This window comes from Rattus rattus, chromosome 4, assembly GCF_011064425.1.
Source record: "Rattus rattus isolate New Zealand chromosome 4, Rrattus_CSIRO_v1, whole genome shotgun sequence".
NCBI lineage: Eukaryota > Metazoa > Chordata > Mammalia > Rodentia > Muridae > Rattus > Rattus rattus.
Genome location: NC_046157.1, coordinates 102,999,959 through 103,020,116, shown reverse-complemented (window position 1 = coordinate 103,020,116; position 20,158 = coordinate 102,999,959). Strand labels below are relative to the sequence as shown.

At 37.5% G+C, this 20,158-nt stretch overlaps 1 protein-coding gene across 1 annotated transcript in view; it reads left to right on the top strand.

The window, feature by feature from the left end:
* Adgrb3 (adhesion G protein-coupled receptor B3) overlaps positions 1–20,158 on the top strand; it is a 718,298-nt gene that overhangs the window by 71,505 nt on the left and 626,635 nt on the right. The window lies entirely within an intron of this gene.

Here is a 20,158-nt window from a genome sequence, read left to right as displayed (position 1 = left end):
TTTATTATCTGATAAAACTGGTCTGGCACTTTCTTTGTAGCCCATGCATTCCTGGACTATAGTATCCTCATGGTTCAGGATTTGAGTTGCTGAAATTGCAATCTAGAACACCTCTCTCTTCAATATAATGGTAGCAGTAAATACCTGGATAGTTGGCATGTGTGAATACACCTTGAATAACTAATATTTATAGTATGCTGAAATGTGTACTCTTAATTCTCCCAAGAGACATATGGTGGTTGCTTTTATAATTGACATTCTTATTATCTATTATCTATATACATAGTGTATACACACCTATGTATGTACAATATAATTATATATACATCAAAACAAATCCTAGGGATGAAATAACTAACTATAGTCCAGTAGGTGGTCAGTGGAGAACACTTTTGAACTAGTAGTCTCGTTCTTGTGCTCATGCTCCTAAACTCTCCAACATCCCAGGACAGCCCCGTTCGATGGAAGTTGGAAGGAGAGTTTAATGAGAGATGTCTGTATTATTCTAGTCTCTAATATAGCTTTTAAATTGTATTTTATCAAAAGGTATAAGGGCATCTCGTTCCTTTTGTCTGCTTCCTCTACGACACTAAATATTGCCATCCCAGTCCCTCTGTTTGTGTGGACTTTCCTGCTCCTCTGGTTCTCCACGTCTCCTACAGACTCTGCCGTACCTCGTGCTTTGAGCTAATGGTTTCCGTACTTTTCATGTTGACCTTGGTATCTCTTGCGGACAGGGTCATCCTTTATGAGAGTATTCTGGGCTCCTTTTGCGGTTGTGGTTGTGTTTGACTCAGGGTTAAGAAGAACCTGCGTTGGGACAATAGGTACTGTTTTTTCTAGCATCTCTAGTCAAGGAGACCCTCCTTTCATGCTGTCATGGGGGCCTTTCTGGGACAAGTTGGAAATGATGTCAATGTGCCAGTGCACTTGTAGAATGCACACATACACTGACCTCCAAGTTCATGCCTTTGGAGATAATACTGGTGTTTCAAGTGTGCCCTAGCTACTACAACAGGTTCAGAGTTTTAGAGTTGGAGGTAGCTATTTTAACATCGTTGCTTTCCTTTACCCTCTACTGAACGGTCTTCATGAAAACCAGACTTCCTGAGATGTTCATTCACAAGCCGGGGTTATGACTCAGTTGTTCTCTGCAGACTTCTCCTTTTTCTCAGTCCTCCCTCTCTCTGTAGAATCTGACCAGAGATGTTTTTTCCCTCCCTCTCTCTCTCTCTCTCTCTCTCTATCTCTCTCTCTCTCTCTCTCTCTCTCTCTCTCTCTCTCTCTCTCTCTCTCTCTCTGTCTCTGTCTGTGTGTGTGTGTGTGTGTGTGTGTTTTCCACTTAGGGCAGACATTTTTCTTACCAAGTCTCTGCATCCTCATAGAATGAGGACAATAGACACTATCTTTATCTTTCAGAACCTGTATATAGAACACAAGACCTTATTTCTATCCTCCTATCAATAGTGTGACCCGCTTGTAGCTTTCTCTTCTCTCTTTGAGTTAATATTTTCCTTTATTTTAATTCAAGAATGCCAGCAAACAATTTGTATTTTATAACCCAAATGGTGCCTTTTCCCTGATAAGGAAATCATACTTTTTAAGATGAGGAGTGAATCTTAGTTGATAGGAAAACATTTAGAGTCGACAAAGTCTGCAAATGCTGAGTATGAAAAACACCCAATGTGTGTCAACTCTTAATTGAAAACGGAATGGTAGTTAGATGTGCTTTCTAAAATTCCATGACGCTGCCCTAACCTTAAGTTTCACCATGAATATTTCCTTGCCAGCATCTATATTTTGTTTTGTTTTGTTATAATCTGGGCTTTCAACCAAACCAATAAAGCAAATGCCACAGTGCTTTAGTTTCTACAGTGTGAGTTTGACTTGGGTTCTCTGTCTTGTGTTCGGCTCTGTCTTTAGAAATAATTGTCTAATTCTCTTGTCATTTTTGTAGACATTTTGATTCACTCTTTCACACTCAGGACTTCAAAACCTATGACACTTATCTATGTGTAGTTGCCTGTCACATGATGGAAAATCCATGCTTCTTCCTCTTTCGTAGGATAAATGTGATTGCCGCTAACCTTTCCTGAGCATGAAAATCTGCCTCTGGAGCCACCCTACCTAAGGAGGTAGAATTGCAATGGGCTCTTCCATTGGTTCCTGTTTTGCTGGGAAGCCATAGTTTTGATATTCCTATATCTTAGAAGATCCTCACTGTTCTGGCCTTGAAATATTACACTATGGAAACAAAAGATAACTCCAGGATAAATATTCTTAAGAAGTAGGAATTAAAAGTTCCAAAAATAATGACTTAGGGCAAAAATTTTATTAATAAATTTACTGACTTCCAAAGTGCACTAAAAGTTTATGAAGCAGGAAGTTGAGCATGAGCTTAATTTATGTGTGGAACATCACTTTGCAACTTATCTAAGTTCAACAGAGATAAAAATCCTCTCATAAATAAAGAGGCAGCAGTTGGGGTGACTGTGAATGAAGAGGCAAAGGGCACAGCTACATTAGCGATTTTGGTCTTGATCTACACCACAGGCATTTCATAGCTGCTATTTCACATTCATTTAAAACCCACTTTTTGAATTTTAATAGCTTTCCTTCTAACACTAGAATGCAAATGTGAATTTGCCTCCAGCACGCTTTATTCCTCTCTTGTCAGAATCACTGGAAATCCATATTTTCCCCCTAAGATCGCCCTTCGTTTTTTTCAGAAGTCAAGAGGAAGGATGCAGGAGTGTAGTTAGAAGCAGTGCAAAGGACCCAGGGAAGAGAGGACAGAGATGCAGAAGGAGGGAGAGTCAGAGGAGGGGACCCAAGAAAATAGAGACATTGGTAACAAGGGAAAACATGAGCAAAAAATTTAGTAAGTGATCCTTTTGTATGCTGAAACCAGCTAAATAAAATTTGATTTTTCTAAAACTTGTTTGAGTAAGAAATACCCTCCGTCCTGGAAGTCTGACTCAGTAGGGAAAGTGTCTACTACATAGTCACAAAGACTCAAGTTAAATGCCTAGCAACGTCATAAAAAAAAAAAAAAACTTCTTAGAAATTCATAGACAAATGGGTGGAACTAGAAAATATCATGATGATTGAGGCCACCCAATCACAAAAGAACACACATGGTATGCACTCACTGATAAGTGGATAGTAGCCCAAAAGCTTGAATTACCCAAGATACAATCCACGGACCACATGAAACTCAAGAAGGACAACCAAAGTGCGGGTGCTTCAGTCCTTCTAAAGGGGGAACAAAAATATTCATAGGAGAGGATATGGAGACAAAGTTTGGAGCAGAGACTGAAGAAAGGGCCATCCAGAGCCTGCCCCACCTGAGGATCCGTCCCATAAACAGCCAGCAAACTCAGACACTATTGTGGATGCCAACAAGTACCAGCCGACAGGAGCCTGATATAGCTGTCTCCTCTGAGGCTCTGCCAGAGCGTGACAAATACAGAGGCGAATGCTAGCAGCCAAGGCTTGATGCCCCAGAGTAGGGAAATGTCAGGTCCGGGAGGTGGGAAGAGGTGGGTGGTTGGGTGGGGAAGCACCCTCATAGTACAAGGGGGGAAGGGGATAGGATCGGGGATTTTATAAACAGGAAACAGAGAAAGGGGATAAAATTTAAAATGTAAGTAAGAAAATATTCAATAAAAAAACTGGGTAGAATTGTGTGTTCCTAAAATTTCAGACATGGGGAGGCAGAAACAGGAGGATCCTTTGGGCCTGCTCGCCAGCAAGTCTAGCCAAATGGATGATACACTTCAAGTTACCGGGGGTGGGGAGTAGAGGTAGGAATGTGGAAACACACCTGAGTGTCTAAGAAGTAAACCGTTTTGCTCTACCACAAGCTCCCTATTGTGATGTTTTTGCCTCACCACTCCTTAGACCAAGGGGAGCAACCCGGTCTTGAGCCAAGCGCCCTGAATGTATGAGCCAAAGTGTATCTTCCCTTCTTTCGGCTGGTTTTTGAAACACGCAGTTGCCGTGATTGAAAGCTGACTGAGCCAGGAATCTTCCCTACTTATCGGTTAAGAACACTTAACCTCTGCGGATGCACTCCGCCAGCCCTTCTTAAATTGTAATGAAGGTTACAGTGTTTTCAAAATCTTCTCTAAATATTGCCAGCTTTATCGTTGAAGGGAATATTTTTTAATAAATTCGTTTTGGGCTGTTAGAGATTCTGTTCATTTATTATATGTACTTAAGTGCATCTTTGACATTCAAATGCTGACAGCCGAGCTTGTTTGTAGATGACTAAGGATGACTTGTACCCAAACAGGGAAAGGTTAAGCTGTACATCGGCAGAAAGTTTTCTACATCTCAGCCTTTTGTTTCAAATCCATTGCAGGTTTATGGTCTAATTAGGGATAGCATATGGCACAGGCAACAATAACAATGACACTCTGGTAAAGCCGAGAGGCTGAGAGCTAAATTGATTATGCACTTTCCGCCGCTTTCCCATATTTGTGAACAAATCCTCGTGTGTGCGTTATTCTGAATCTAATAATCCCAGTCTTCTGTATTTGGACACATGCTCCCAGCACATGCTGTGAGCTCACTTTCCAGAAAGGCCTAACTCTGAAGATTGTTGTTGTTATTGTTGTCGTTGTCGTTGCTGCTAGTGATGGTGTTGGTAGCAATGGTGGGTTTTGTTTTTGTTTTTGTCTTTTTTTTTCTATCTGGAATGAGAATGAGAGACCTGGGAGCAGGTGGAATTTCTTTGCTCTAGTGGGGAGCTCCCTCTGTCCTTTAAAATATTCCCTCCAGTTTTTACCTCCTTCATGGGGTAGCCAAACCATTCCTGCACTGACCATTGGGGCACTTTTGCCTATGTAGTCATGGTCTGTGTGGATTTCTACCTCAGTATTTTTTGACAGACAATATATTGCTTTCTGAATGCATAAACATTTATTGACACTACCTTAATATTTCTCTTGCTGTGCAAACTTTCATTTGATGTAGCCTCTTCTTTATGCCAATGTTTCTGTTAACAGGCTAGCCTCTCTGTAGTTCCCTAAGATGACATCTCATCTAGTGTCTTTTCTTTGTATGTATGATTTTGGAGGTGTATGTGCAGGTGCACTTGGATGTACAAGCACACATGAATAGGCAAGTGCATATGGAGGCAAGAGGAAATTGTCATGTGTCATTTCTGAAGCATCATCGGTCACCTACCTGTCCCATCTTTTCTTCTTTATTCATTTCTTCCTCCCTCCCTAACCTCCTCCTTCCTTCCTTCCTTCCTTCCTTCCTTCCTTCCTTCCTTCCTTCCTTCCTTCCTTCTTACTAGCCTTGAATCTGTCACAAGCCTGGCTGGCGAGCTAGCAAATGAAGCTCAAGGATCCTTCTATCTCTGTCTCTTCACAGCTTGGATTACAAGAGCGTTCTTTCACTTCTTTGCTTTTTATATGTGGGCTCAGGGATTGACATGGACCTTTCTCATCTTGGTAATTTTATTGACTAAGTTATAACATTTATTGACTTAGCCTGTAGCATTTTTTCTTTGGTTGTAACATTTCAAATATAAATTTCCACCCTATTATAATTTATAAAACCGTCTTAATAACCAAGTTAAAAGTCTTTTTTAATCCTTGAAGCTTAAATTAGTGCCCCTTGTCTTACAGTAATTTATCTGACAATTGTATGTTTAATAAATTTTATGTCATAAATATTAGGTGTTCATTATCATATTTATATTATAATCATTTAATTAACATAATCACCATATAATATATTAATATGTCCCATATATTTAAATTTTATATTTTTATATTGGAAGAATACTATGAAATAATTTTAATATTTCATAGGAGGGTAATAACAATTTTAAAAGAATATATTGATTCTAAAATCTAAGCACTATGTAGCCGTACTTACTAAATATAAATTACTAATTAGGATTTTCTATGACATGTTGATTGATTTGGTATTTTTAATTTGGGCTTAAGTCTCAGATGTCAAATAGGGTCTTTTGAGTGTCAGAAATATCAAATTGCATTATTTAAATTATTAAATTTTTGGACTATTTATCTGTATAGTCTGTTAGCCACATGAGCATGCTTTCAACTGCAAAATTTCAAATCACAGAATGAATAGAAACAAGTAAAACCTCAGTCATTCATAAGAATCCAAGTGGTTATAGCACAAATAATATTATTTTTGCATTCTGCTCAAATCACAAGACTCCCTTGCTTTCAAGCCTTTACAAGGCTTATCACCATATGGCGACAGTTGGGTCATCTGTGCAGGTGTGCGCTTGCCCCCTCAGAATCATTTATCTGTCTTCCCTCATGGCCAGTCTACAAAGTAATTAGAAATACTGCGATAACAGAACGTGGACTGACCGAGCGTTATGTGCATCCTACTATAGTTGATATGTCAAAAAAAATTACATCGGGGATTCCTTTGATGTTAATGTACAGACAATGATATCAAAGGGGAATTTCTGTAGGGCTCAAAAGATGCCAGATTTGTTAGAGAATAAATTATATAATTTGATAATTTTTTTAGTCCTGAATCATTTCTGAAACAGGTATGTGAATACTTTTATGATCTCAATGTGTCGTCTACTGAAAATAAAAAGCGAGTGTTTAATGGATAGGCTTTAAAAATCGATCTTTTTTTTCCCTGAAAACTGCACTCTTCTAATCTTTGGAAAATAAGTTGTCAGAGTAGGCTTGTTCGTTTTCATAAAATAAGATTAATATGGTCTATGTGACATTTGTAGTGCGAGGAGAATCAGATGAGTTAATGCACACCACATGTTTCAACAAAGAGCTCTACGGGGCAAGGTGGCTATCTTTATCATCATTAAAATTTGTCATTTAATAATTGTCTTTTATTTATGACAAAGCACGGATGACTTTGAGACTATTTGTTCCACGAGAAAGGGCAGTTGGTTGGACTAAAGTATAATCTGATAATAAAATCATTTGAAATGACTTCAATATAACAACTATTACCATTCTCTGGGTTGGAATTGGCACAGAGGCATGAGCAGACCACTGTGGAGTGTAACAAGAGCTTCTCTCTATAAGCGTCTAGTTGGTAGCTGTCTTGCTCCTCAAGCAAGCATCCGCTGTTTCTTTTCACCCTGCTCCTGTGCTCTATCTAGTATGAAAACTAATGAGCAAGGAAGGCACTGTTGTTTAAAGAGATGTGACTTTTAATTCTACCCCTTGAAAACAATTTTTCATCAGGCAATGCTATATTGTTTTAATTAAATAAATATTCAAGGATTTTAGAGTAATGCATTCTATAAATTCATGTGGTATATTTATATCAGAGCCAAGGTTTTCTCCCCATACAGGCCGTTCTCTGACTAGTCTACGTGTTACTTCCTATGAGCACAAACTATGGTTTGTGTCATTTTGCTTTTTGTTGTATATTTTTGTATTATAAGAGTACAAGTCATCTTCTTTATATTACTCCATCAACATTATAAATTAAATACAGAAAGTTCAGGATGCTATGAATTTCAAGGTATATGAATAGCAATCACTCAGATGTCAGCTTTTTCTGATATAAAATGTGTATATATATCATGTAGTGACTGCATTAGTCATCTTCAATATAAAGGCCTTCAGAAACCCTGAAGTTTATACATAGTCATCTATCTGCTCGCTTTATATGGAATTAAATGGTTCACACAATACATTTGATTATGTTTTCTCCACTTCCAGTACCTCCAACTTTTGTTCTTTCCCTCTCTTATAGACCAAGAAACAAACAAAACTTGAAAACAACAAAACAAGAAAAATAAGCAATAAATCAGTAAGACAGAAAAGTGCAAATACAGAAAAACCCACAAGCAAAACACAATAAAAATAAGTTTTAAAACACACACACACACACACACACACACACACACACACACACACACACACACACAACCATGGAGTCGTGTGGTTGATGTATAGAGCCACGTGCTATTGGAGAACACCGATGGTCCTTCACCAGGAGGTATCAGTTGTGAACTCCATGTCCACTCACTGCTCTCAGTGGTGGCCTGAGAGTTCCACTCTAATGAGTGCTGGTACCCTGTCTGGATTAAAACAGTGCAGGTCTCGTGTAAGTTCATCTGTGCCTCAGACCTGCTGTACTGGAGGACATTATTCCCTTACGGTCAATTTCTTTAATTTCTACTTGCTAACTTGTGGATGCAGAAGTGTGCGAGTGCAGTATATATGCATGTGAAATGTATCCATGACTTAGTGGTCCATGTTGAATTATTACCGTATTATTTAATTCGTTGCTATGCCTTTATTAATGAAAATTACTTGAAGATATTGAAAAACTTCTTTCCAGCTCTTTTCAGAAATATTTACCCCAAGTGAATTGCCAAAGCCTTTCATCTTTCATTGGGGATGTGCCCCTTGCTCCTTTAAATGCCCACCCCAATGCCCAGCATTGAAAGCGACGAATGTTAAAATTTCTGCATCCACCAATCCTTTTTAACTCTGACCAGGATGTGGGAGAAGAATCTCAGGTGTCTGAATATAAGGAAATTAATTTACCTCCTGTTCCAAAGAGATAAACTCTGGCTTTGAAAATGATTTGCTCGCTAGGAGCCTACAAACATAAATATTGAGTATGTTTTCCCCACTTTGGGGTGGAAACTACTAAGATGTTCACGTATTTATTTTCATGAAGAGAATGTGGATAAGACTCGCTTTCTTTATTTCTCATTGTGTGTGTCCCTTTCTACTCTTTGTTTTGGCCTGTATTTCACTTTTCCTGAAAAATGATTTCAGTGCTTACTTTCACACACACGTATTATCACATGTTAATCCTTTAAGATAGCGTCTGAGAGGATCACCTTTACTCATAACAGACTCCGGTTGCAAACACCTCCAAGTGTGGCCCCTGACAAGAGTAACGTAATGGCATATTCTGCAGGTTCAGATGTATTTCGTGGGTACTATTTATGAAAGGCCCCTAACAGTAGATTTAGAGCAAAATTTAGAGCATTCTATAACTTCAAATTTACATTTTAAGTTACAGATGATAACATCTCCAATCTACATTGCAACAGGCAATAAGATTGGCTTTCAAATTGTACGTTGTAGGATGTCACACCAAAGTAAACTGTAGTCTACAGGTCGCTTCGGTACCCCAAGTCAGTTTATAAGAAATCTTTCTGAATATGTACGATGAAGGCAACTATAAGTGTGTTTAGTTTCAGGTGGGTCTATCTGGAATGCGTTTGCCTGTGAGGGAGCTCCAGCACTGAGCTAGACCTGGGAGAATGTAGTTTTTCTTTTCTTGTGGCTTTAAAGAATTTGGTGTATTTCAATAACTGGATGAAATACCCATTGAATGAACAAAGAAGTAATAATCAGCTTTAATGTTCCCTTTGACATGGTGACTTGAGAAATTCTTACCACCATGCTATGGGAACTTCATTGAAGTATCTCAATAAAGAATACGAGAATTCCACTGGTTAGACAAATTGATCAAAACTATGACACTGGGGAAGTAAATGAGAATAAACTAAAGAAAATTATTTCTTTAGTATAAGAAAGCAGAGGCCCGAAAATAGAAGTAACATGAATGTTGACGGCCAGGACAAGATGTGAGCCCAAGATCTCTGAGAGGAGAGCTTGCAAGGCGAAGGAACTGTCTTCATTAAACAGTGAGTTCCACCACGTGTCTAGGACGCTTTCCTTCAGTGAGGGGTAGCCTTAGACAATGGTCCTAGCATTATTCTGTGTTCAGCTTGTCTGAAGTGGTTAGCCAGTTTGAATAGCTTGAATGGTTCACCTGTCCTAATTGATTAAGGAAGTGCAGTTGGGAGTATTTTTAACTAACTATGTATGTCCGAGATCCTCAAAATAACTGTTAACTTCAGAATCAGGATGATTTTTCAAAACGTAAATTTCAAACCCTACTACAAATCTGTTGAGTTTAGAAAATACTGCTTTATTTTATTTTATTTTATTTTATTTTTTTGGTAGTGGTGGTGGTGGTGCTTAAAAAGGCAACCCTGTTTATCCTTAGAAAACATGACTTCCTCCTACTAATATGTACTCTGGGTGCCTCTGTCGACTCCAGTTATCTTGACCTGCTAGCAACTCATTGAACAAGTCCTATGCTGTTAAGCCTTTTGTCTTTTCTCAAGTTGTTCCGTCCTGCTGAAAAATTTGTTCTCTCCGGACTCCCTGAGGTCATACTCATTTACCAATATCCATTTCATATCTCACCTCTTCTGGGAAATCTCTGCCGGTTCACACAGTCAAAAAAAAAAAAAATCCGTCTCTCAACTGTGTCCCCATAAATTCTGAACATATTATATAACATTTGTCACAGTGTACCTCTGTAGAATTCTTCACCTTGCATGTAAGTGCTTATCTGTCAACCTGAGTTGGGGTTGGCAAATTACAATCTGCAGGCAGAGTTCAGCCCACTGCCTGTTTTGTAAATGATGTCTTTTGGGAGCATGGCCATGTCTGTTCCATTCCACATCGTTTAAGGCTGCTTTTGCACTCCGGCAGCAGAGTTAAGTAATACTGACAGGGATGGATGGTTCACAGAGCCTGAAACATTTACTGTGTGATTCTTTAATTTGGGCAAACTCTAAATTAAGGTATTCGATGTTAGGAACTAATTATATATTAACACTCCGTTGTTTTATTTAAATAAATAGCGAGAGAGTGAAAGAAGATTTGAGATTTGTATTGATAAAAGCTTTCTTTTCCTGCCTCAGTTTGGTCTTGATTTCTTTTGTCACTGATGCTTATCCAGTGCTTAGTGACTTCTGGGTAAGGAAAAAAGTGGCCTACACCAGTACCGTCCAATGCAATAGCTGCTTGACCGTGTGGCCACTGGAACATTTGACATGGGGCAAATGCAGTTGGATAGCTAAGTTTTAATTTCATTTCATTTTAATTACTACCATTGATTAACTATCATAAGATAGCCAATGGCTATCATACTGGACAATGCAGATGCAGGAGAATAGTCATTTCCACTAGAGAGAAACAGCTTAGAATGAGAGTTATGGGGCAGGAATTATTTTGTTACATTATAAATTATTTATAATAGATTTCTGATGGCTTTAGTGCCCATCAATAAATGGTTACAGAAAGTATGATGTGCACACTATCAAGTATTATTTAGATGCCAGGAAGAATGGAGTCCTACCCTCTACCGTAGAAAAGGCAGAACTAGAGGAGATCAGGTTAAGCTAAAGCAAGGCAGAAGGCGGAACGGTCAGCACCATTGTGGAAAGCAGCGAAGAAGATTGGAAATTGAAAGGGACAGACTGAAAAGTGCAGACTGTAGGTTAGCAGAAGATGGGAAGGGAAAAAAAAATCTCACTAAGACCAGGAGACACGGTCAATGCATAATGTGTAGATGTATTAAAATGCTACAGTGTCTCCCAATAATTTCTAATATTCGTATGTGCTTTAAAGAGGCCTTTAGCCCTCTTTTCTGTCAGAGAAAATGGAGACCTAGATAGCTTATAACAAAATGCATTAGTCATTCTGGAAATTGATTTTCGTGGTTCTTAAGCTGATAAACTGGAATGTGAGAGAGAAATAGGTCTTTTAGCACCTGCTTTTAAGACAGCTGAAAATTCAAATACAAACCTCCCTCATGTCTAACACCCATCCTATCTGGAGATTCATGTGTTTATGATTGTGGGATTTATTTTTTTCTTTTCCACACTGACTGTACTTAAAACATTTACTTGAATAACAATATGGAAGAAGCAATTGCTCTTTGAGATTTAAACCAGTAGCCTGTGGAAGGGAGAGAGGACATAGCAAAGTTACAAGTAAGATTCGCTGATTATACAGGTTGGGGATTTAGCTCAGAGGTAGAGCGCTTGCCTAGCAAGCACAAGGCCCTGGGTTCGGTCCCCAGCTCTGGAAAAAAAAAAGAAAAAAAAAAGATTAGCTGATTATGTCTGTGATCATATCTTTTGTTGTTGTTGTTGTTGTTGTTGTTGTTGTTGTTTCAAGGAAGAAGAGGACGGCTAGATATTTTAATCAGTTCAGCACTAAAAAAACTAGTAATTCTTTATACAGAAGCCAGTTCTAAATAGCAGCTACAAAACTGAGAAAGAGAGAAAAATAAAAATTCCTTTGCATTCTGAAGAATCAAACTGAACTCACAGCAAACGTTTGTCTGGTTATATTATGTTTGTGCAGATGGTGACACCCACCATATACAAACATACAGGGAAGAAGGGACATTGCTGTGTATATTGTCTTGAAATCTATGAAGAGCTTCCGCATAATCTGTTAACCGGAGGATGGCGGTCCTTGTCTTTTGTCCTACATAATATTTTAATATGATAGACAGTTTTGTTTTTACAAATGAAGAACATAGAGACCTACATTTTCATGTCGAATTTAATATGATGTATGTGACAATATCAGAAGGAAACTTATTCAATGTCATATACAGGCACAAAAAGTCGTACTTTATGTAAATATACATGTATATTTACAAAGTGACACAGTTGTGATTGCAGACAGGAGGAGAGGAGAGGAGAGGGAAAGAGAGAAGACATATGTTAACTGGCTTTATATTTTAAAGGAACCTGTTTGTAGTATTATATGAGTTCTCCTTTACGATAAATATTTGAGACATTAATATCTTCTGTTGAAAGATATTAAAGTAAAGATGAATGGCCAAGAAAATAAGTAACACTTTCGATAAGCTGACTATTTAAATTGTGGTATCTAATTCATTAATACATATTTAATACAACAAATGTATTAAATTCTGACAGCTGTACATCATTACTGTCTCCAAATCAGTTCTTAACTTTTTCACATGCATCCCATACATTTATTTTTCATCATAGTATCTAAGATATCTAAGATATTCAATACAAATTTCTTTACTTCCTACTAAAAGACTTGAAATGTAGCAAATTTTATATAAATATATGGCAAGTTATATATTTCTTGTCTAAACAGAAAACTCTTAAAATATGTCCTAAAGATAATATACATATACACTTTACATAGGTGTGTATATGTGTAATCTATACATACATATGTATATACATCATATACATATACATACACATATCTATTGGTATCACTAATGGCACTGCTACTTAAAATATTAGTTTATATTGTCTTGGATGTTGAATTGCACTGTTTTTCCCTGATTTTTCTCTTTATCCTATTAATCTAATTATGTGTCCCAAGCACTCACTGCTTTGCACATTTTGGGTTGTTGAGCGTTTTCCAAAAATCATTTCCTTTTGTTTGAATGAAGAGGTTAAATATTGTCTTTTAAATACAAATGCAAGGACATATTTTTCCTAAAGGATAATTTGGTTTATATATTATTAACATTGTGATGTTTATCTAAGCGAGGAATAATAAGAAAAAAAATGGTAAAATTTTGTGCCAGAAAATATATGCAGCAAAATTGCATATATGCAGGTGGCATGTTTGTTCTTGCAGATGCCACAGGGCGGAATGTTTACTTTAGCCTCATATGGTGGTGCTCCTTTGTGGGAATTTACCTATGGATATTCCTGTACTCAGATAAATGTTTGATATTAAATATTCCGTCAGTTAATAGATTTGTTTTTACTGCTTTCTTGGTCAACTCACAAACTTCTGATCCTTTGGCCTTCTATATGGTTTCCTTATGAGAAGATAAGGAGAGAAGTTATTGTCAATGAGTTATCGCACTCCATTATTGGTCCCTGGATCGCAGATTTGCCTTGGTGACTCTTGTTTGTTTTGCTCTCGCTTCATTGCTGTCCTCTTTCCCCGTATACTGATGCACCCAGTGACACTGCAGAGAGAGCTGTCCGTTCTAGGGTTCAGTGGCCTGTCCTTAAGATCACTTTTTATCACTTTGATCTTGTCTCCAAGGTGACAAGTGTAATAGTTTTGTTAATGGCGGGCATCGCACAGCACACTTGCAGTAAAATTGTAAACCACAAAGGAACTGTCAATAAAAACTCAATAAAACAGAAATTGTGATCAGTATAAGCCAAGATGCCAATTGCTATTGGTCTAGAAGGTTATGGTGGGGAAGAACTAAACTGTTAGTACTCGAAAACTGGCTGTACCTTAGTCTAACTTGCTTATTTTAGGGATGTTGAAATAGAATACAATACATAGTGCCAGATATGCTATTAGAAATACTTAGCAATTAGGTAAATGCAAATAATTCCTTTTTTACTATTTCTTTTTACTCTCATTCTCTCTTGTGCCTTTGTTTTTGAAATTGGAATTTAGCAGTCTATGATGATGTGCATAGCAGTTAAGCACAATAGTATTATTGTGAATTGTGCATAAAAGCTCATGCTTCCTTGGGGAATTCTTATAAAGAGACTTTCACTCTCTCTTTTTCAGTTTGGTGGGTGGGAAAAACATCTGGGCATCATTTGATTATTCGCTAAATCCTTGGTTTACTATGCATGAGACCGAGATTAGACCAGACATGGTCTGTTTCTGTAGGAGAATAAAACTTCATAAATTTGATACCAAAGCTGGCAGACAGCTATTGTGCATTAAGGAATTTTTAGAAGTGCCTCACTGTTTAGTAATCCAAGCTATTATTCTCACAGATGTATTTATATTTGTCAAATTGTATGACTGGGCTGATGAGAGGGAATTGTGCCATTTTCTCTTTGGGTACCTAAGAACACCTCATATAATAAGAAGCGATTAGTCAGTCCAAAATATTTTTGTTACATGAGCATATATCATACCTTTAATAAAGATTAACTTCTGCCTCTCTCCCAGTTTACTGGAGAATAAGGAGACCATGAAGAGAAATCTAGAACTGGAAAGAGATTGATGGATATATCATGAAATTCGGGAATTTTAGTTTTTAAAATTTAGAATGCTAAAGTATAAGGAAGTGGCAAGTACATGATCTTATTTTTGCCTCAGAAGGAGAATTTCAGTAGTAATTCAGATGATGGATTAGACAGAAGGAAAACTAGCTTGACAGAAATTAATTAGGAGTGTATGGCAGTCGCTCATATGCCTACCAGATGGAGATGTAGTCAGGCAACACTGTCACCATGAACCAAAAGGATTGATGAACAATTTGATGTCAGAAGTGGGAAAATAATGTATGAACTTTAAGAACATGTCAGGATTTTGATGCCAGGGGCATAAAGATCCCAGAGCCAATCCGAGAACTGTTTCGAGACTGAAGTTGTCTTTTGATTACCTAGCAGGATATAGGGGAAAACTGACCTGATCACTAAGGAGAAATTAGAGGAGACGATCTGGACTCGAGAATTATTAACAGCAACAGGTGGTGGTTCTGACTGGGAAACAGGCTGAGGCAAACACTAGCAGAAACATGGAAGTGGGCATGTTTGACAGAAGGTTAAGGGTAGGGGGTGTCTAGTAAAGGAAGCCAAAAGTCTGAAATTAAGTAATTACAGAATGGTGCCGGGGAAGGTTGTCACAGTGGTTAAGGCTGAAGACGAAGGGCGGAGGCTAAATAATAGCCTTAGATTTTACAGATTGGAAAAGAAAGTAAAAGGCTATGGAGGAACGGTTTTTATAGCAATAGGAAGATGCTATTCTTATGTTATAGCTATGAATTTTCACTCAGCATTCCAGGGTATTGTCAGGTGTCAGCTAGTTTGATTAGTTAGTGTAAATGTTGGAGAAATACTGTTTTTTTTTTAAAGACTAGAATTGGCAAAGATTATTTGTCCAAACATTATGTACTAACAACTTTTTTTCTGTAAGATTTTAATATTTTGATCTGTTTAGTGATTTTTTTCAAAAACGTAAAGCTTTATGACTCTGTAGAAACTGAATAAAAAGTTACACAAAAATAGCTTTATCTTATCAACCCAGTCAGTTTAGAGTGGAGGAAAACTGCATAAAAAGAATAAGTGTTTTACCCAATCTGTGCACATAGTCGGCTGTAAAACCAGATCTGGGTTTGGTCTTCTGGTTCCTGGTCCGGTGCACTATCCATTATGCCATGAGCGGAAAGTTGGAGGTCATTTCTATGCAGAGAAAAACGAATGAGCTGTGCCACGGCAGAGATGTTCTGCATCATTTGCTGCCATCTGTCTTAAAGCTCAATCTGGACTCTCCGGAATGGAGGCAGTGTGCTGCATTTGGAGTGGCCATGCGGAAAGAGCAGGATTTGGTTCTCTCTATAGGTGGGAAGCGGAATCTATAAGACACTATGAAAGAGTAAGGGAACCAGACCTATGAGATTTTTTTCTGCATTCGTTTGACCAACTACTCCGCAAGTTTCTAGACAAATATGTTTTGGACATGTGATATTTTAGTATTTAGAATGATGATAAACATTGCTTTTCGGGGTGAAACGTTATGAATTAGAGAGTGCTTGGAATTCTGTAACTTGTGTTCTAAACGGAATTGTAGAACTACTTGTCTTGGACCCTTCACCTTCTTAAAATAGGGTGAGTTTCCTCATTGAATTAAATCAAGGTCTAAAACTGGAGACCTTTTGGGGATTCCTTTAAACGAGTCTTCTTGGGCTAATTCCTCAACTGTTTTGAGATCATAATATGTGTAACTAGAGAGCCTTAGATTTCTTCCCTTAGTGGTCTTGTCCTGGCTCTATATCGTGACACTCGGGTTTTTGATTTCTCATGTTATTTTTCATTTCAGCCTCACCATTAATTAAGTTTTATGAAACACTTTCATTAATTCTACATTAAAGGTTACAGTCATCAGTTGTTTGGAACTAGGACTCAAAGTGTTCATGAATTATGAATACTGAAAAATTCATAACATTGTCCAAATAAAAGGTACAAAATCAAATACAGATATTTCTTGTTTAATTATTTATTAGGCACAATGGCTAGGAATAAAAGATCCCCTTTGCCGATCCCTTGACACATATCTTTATTTAACAGAACACTGAGACGTTTTAAAGGATCTGAAAGTCTCTGTTCTTTCACTCGGACTTTCTCTACTCAGTTAAGATTTTATTTTCTGTAGGAAACTGGGACTTTGCATCCTATTAATATACACACTTCAAGTGCCACGTGACAAACTACAAAATCGATTCTGAGAATGATGCGAGTGAACTTCCGAGGTGTCCAGATGACAGCAAGCCTTTCTGGGAGATAAAACAGTTGTTGGTATAATTGAATGACACAAAACAGAAAAACAGGTCCCCCAAATCCACTGAATTCAATCACCATCCAAAACCGATGAAACTTCAATAGATTTTGAAAAGTACCCATCAAATATTTGTCTGTCAGAGATTTATAGCTAAGTCCCTTGTTTTATGCTATTCAGGTATTTTCTTTTATTGGATTGTCTTTGATGTGGTACATCTGACTCTTCTTTACGAATGACATTTTAGTCATAAATTTCATCCAAATGACATAACCATGTTTTAACATAATAATGAAATTTGAGACAGATAGGCTATATTCTAAAAAAATATAATAATAATAAATAAAATATTGTCAGGCATGCTCCAAGGACATTTTAAGATACATTTGATTTCCTTTCCAGCTTGGTAATGCATTTGGTGATGTTGCTTAGCTACCAAAGCCAAACTTTCACCGTATATCCAGATGATATTTGAGACTGTTGCAATGCATCTCCTTTATCTGGATTTATGCATGCAAGCTGTACTCTTGGCAGTCAGTGAATATTCGGCGGCTCTCATCTTCCTTCCCTAGGAATATGGGGCAAAAATAAAAAATTTAAAAACACAAACCCCTGTTCTTTGAAATTGTGAGAGAAACTTTTCTAGATACAGAGTGCCCAGGTCTTACAAAAAATCTAATTTGTTTCACAGAATATTTGACAAATTTCACACGTTCATACATATAGACTCATAGGAATGTAGTACACACAAACACGCACACAGTTTGCTTGTATCATATATATGGATTAAAATATAGATATTGAAGGATAAAGTTTTCCCTCCATCATTTCTACATAGAACAGGGAAAATAATTTGTCTTTTTTACAAAGGAGGACAATGGAAAAAAATGGGCATTAGATGACTGTCTAAAGTTGTATATTCTGCAAGAAAAACACAGAACTATAATGGACAAGGCACTTGCCTTCAGAGTTCCTTAAATTTAGCCCTGAAATCTGCTTCGCATCTTCCCTTGAAAAAACAATCCAGGATTCTGGAACCTGGAACCTGATTCGCAGTCAGGTTTTTGTTTCATCATTTGTGTGCTTGTTTGCTTGCTTGCTTGTTTCATTTTTTCTTTTGTATTGTTTTGTTTCAGAGAAGTTTTGGGTTTTTTCCTAATAATAATTATAGAATTTGATTAATTTTAAGGATTTCCTTTTCTGCACACATTGTATTTTGAGTATATCTAGCCCATACTGCTCCCGTGAACTCTCAGATCTAGCACTCACTTCCATCCTCTCCCAACTTTTTCCACGTCCTCTCTTTCTCTTCACAGCTGACTGATTAGCCTGATCAGTGTTGTCCACATGTTTATGGGGTGTGGGATTCAGAAGATCATGGTTGACCACCAGGGAGGAACCCTCCAAGAACCCCAGCTCTCCTTCTCTGAAAGCCAACAACTGAAGTTCTCACTCAACACGTGGTTTTAGAGTGGACTTGGTTTTTTTTCAAATACCATTTCCCTTATCAGTGATAAAAAATAGATAAGGTAATCTGATATAGTTAAGGAACCTAGAGGCTATAAGGTTGAAATTTAAAATCGTTAAAAAGTATTAATTACATTGGGGCTGTGTTTCATTTATACACAGCAACAATAGCTGTACAGTTAAACAGAACTAACAGTAATCCCAGGGAAGCTCCTTCTCCTTCGGACCTCCTTTACTGCCCTGGTCCTTACTTTTACACAGCATCACTGCTGTGGAAGTCCTCCCTTTCTGTTTTTCTACGGGTGTCAGTGTATCCCATAAAGGTCTATGTCAGTAGCAACTGTGAAAGGGATTTCTGGGGTACAGCAATACTGGGCCAGCTCCCTATTTACCCATAACCAGAAACCCAGGGCATTTTGTTCATGCTGGAGAGGATGATTGGGAGTGTGTTTGAAGCTTGAGCATGGAGACTTAAACGTGTCCAGTGTGCAGCAAATCATGGAGGAATCTGCCTTCTTTAGATGAATTTTCTGAAGTGAGTGTGTGTTTGTGTGTGTGTGTGTGTGTGTGTGTGTGTGTGTGTGTGTGTGTGTATGTGTATGTAGAGTGGGCATGTTGTGTGCTATCTGACAGGGTGTTAAGCACACTGAGCCAGGTGAGGGCCATAGATAGAAGCCTGAGAATGTTTCATTCATGCTAAGTTTGTGCAGAACTGGGGCCATGGGTTCAGTTATAATAACTGTTGCTCTTGCCACTGCACTTTGCAAAAAAGTTAACATCAATGTTACGCTGAGGGAACCACAGCCTCATAATGATTTTCTCCTTGACGTATTGATTCTCCATTTAAAAATACACATTTTTTTCCAATATTCTTAAACTATACGTCCCACTTCCAGTAGCCAAAAGTATCATGGTCGAGTATGTGTCTCAGATATAGGGATAAAAGATAAGTAAGAAAGCCTGCTGCCTGAGATATCTTACAGTCTAGTAGCCATTCAACTATCTGAAAATTAACGCAGATGATAACAGGAAATATGACCCTGTTTTGTCCATCTATTCCCACAATTATTAAAAGTGTTAGAAAATGGGATTAGTGCCTCTTTCATCATGTTATTTCCAAACATGGACATATCCATCTCATTTATTCAATGAGTAAATTCATATAACCAGTTAAATATATAATGAATTAAAATTTAAAATTTGAATAGATTCTCAGCCTTGAATAACTAATCATGTAGCTTCATGAAAGCTATTTCCATTTTCTCAACTTTAGGCACAATCGTAAGAAGTTGGTGAACCATCACTAGAGGGAAAAATTAATCCATTAAGACAAATAACATTTTATGGGTATGAAATGTTAATTAATATCAGCAGTGTCATAACATTTCTTTCCTTTCAAAATTAGTATTTTAAGACTGACTTACATGTGTGCCTCATCATCATGTCTAGTATAGATGATGACAAAGACAGTATGAATCCGAACAAATTAGGAATTGTGGGCACATTAATATTGAAATGACCCACATGGAAGAAATATACATTCAATTACTTGGGAAATTATGGAATAATTGTGAATTATGAAGTATTACATAATTCTTCTCATTTCTTGCTTTGTT